This window comes from Sinocyclocheilus rhinocerous, unplaced genomic scaffold (genome assembly GCF_001515625.1).
Source record: "Sinocyclocheilus rhinocerous isolate Xijiao unplaced genomic scaffold, SAMN03320098_v1.1 scaffold206, whole genome shotgun sequence".
NCBI classification, from domain to species: domain Eukaryota; kingdom Metazoa; phylum Chordata; class Actinopteri; order Cypriniformes; family Cyprinidae; genus Sinocyclocheilus; species Sinocyclocheilus rhinocerous.
The window spans coordinates 1,003,336-1,005,450 of NW_015647488.1; positions in this window are offsets into that span (position 1 = coordinate 1,003,336).

Consider the following 2,115-nt stretch of genomic DNA (forward strand, 5'->3'; position numbering starts at 1 on the left):
TTCAGACAGAGGGAATGAAAAGTTTCAATATTAACCTCTCGGTTTACTTAAAAACTGTGAGTAAACTTTTCCTGTCATTATGGAAGCATTTTTCCTCTACCTCCATAATACACTGACCGAAGGGTGCTTCTCTGGGTGAATGCTAGGAGTCGTTTGATTTAAGATGGGCCTGTATCTATGAAAACAAAGCGAGACGTTGACTGACGAATGATCTGTGAAGTGAAAGGAAGTGATGCGACGCTCATATCAGCATTTGTTCTTAACAGTGCAGCATCCTGTGTTTGGTTGACTAGTATCTAGAAGTCTTTGCTTATAAACTATGCTTATTAAAATATATCTAATGGTCTACAAAACCACTGGGTGGGTTCATATGTTGATCAAAAAAAGCAAAGAAATTATCTATTAATGGAAATGCACTCCTATTCACAAAAGTGCCAATCAGACCAACAAAGACAAGAGGCTGAGTCGTATCAATCTGTCTTTGATTTTTTTTTTTTCCTATTTTATTTACTTGAATGTGTACATATATTGTGCAAATATTGCTGCTCTATTTTCTTATCTTACAAATTAGAGGTTACATTGCCTGCCACAGTTTCATTAGAGATGTGATGGTCTATTTGTACACCAAATTGGTAAACTCAAAGGTATAAAGATAAAAATGCATAATTTATTGTGCTGGTTCAATTAATACTTTAAACCAAGGCCAATGTAATGTTGAAATGTTGTCTCAGTGTGTACTGTTTGCTTAGCTTGTGCTCCTTTTGGATGTAGTTCTATTGTCAGAGAGGACGTGAGAAGGATACTAACGATTAAGGGGAAAACTCTGTAAATTCTGTTCTTGCCCTCGTTGAGTATTTTTGTGTGTGTTTGTGTCCTGTTTATGAGCGCACTAGCTGACCATGTAGACCCAACTATGTTGTTTCAAGTCTGACTTCCCTCTGTAAGTAACCGTAGCACAATTACAGAAAATCCAAATCAGTTCAGGCCTCTTTCACAAATGTTTTGTTCTCAATTAAGGATATTCGCGTTAAGAAGCCAAAAGTTTATATATATAAACAAATCTGGGTGTCATATGATCTGTGTACCTCGATGAACTACATTTAAACCAGTGAGAAGGATACTAACGATTAAGGGGAAAACTCTGTAAATTCTGTTCTTGCCCTCGTTGAGTATTTTTGTGTGTTTGTGTCCTGTTTATGAGCGCACTAGCTGACCATGTAGACCCAACTATGTTGTTTCAAGTCTGACTTCCCTCTGTAAGTAACCGTAGCACAATTACAGAAAATCCAAATCAGTTCAGGCCTCTTTCACAAATGTTTTGTTCTCAATTAAGGATATTCGCGTTAAGAAGCCAAAAGTTTATATATATAAACAAATCTGGGTGTCATATGATCTGTGTACCTCGATGAACTACATTTAAACCAGAAATTTAACGGTTATATTGTTATATTGGCAGTTTAAAGTTGCAGTCCTTGCACTGCTCTTTACTCCTTAAAATAACTTCTGAGAAGTGCAGAAAACAATAAAATATTTACAAAAGGCCACAAATAAGTGAAATTGGGTCTTTATGGTCTTCCGTCCTAGATCTTGTAGATGTTGACATTTGGAGACTTTTTGTCTCTTCCAAACCTGGAGCCGATGAATATGGCTGTGTCTAGTAATGCTGACTCACCTGTGTTTACAATGCTACATGTTTAAGTACTTTTCATACACAATATTAAGACATGCCCAGGTGGATATTGTATCCTGGTTTGGTCATTTCTTTCCTTTTAAATGTATTTATATTTAAATATTTTTTCTTTCTTTCTTTTCCTCCTCTGCCTACAATTGCCCATACTGTGACTGACTTGACTTTACCGACGATATGAATGAGTGACGGACACACAAACTGAACATGTCACACAAACATTTACATGAACAATTCTGAACAAATGTTTAAGAGGTGTTTTTTTTTTCTTCTTTTTTTGTCCAGATACAAATAAAATGATAAAACACCTCCTGGTTTGTAAATGTATTTCTGTAAAGTCAATATAGGAGTGGTGAATACAGCTGTGCAAAAGACGGAAGGAAGCATGTTTAATAACGCATATACTGCTAAAATAAATATATATATAT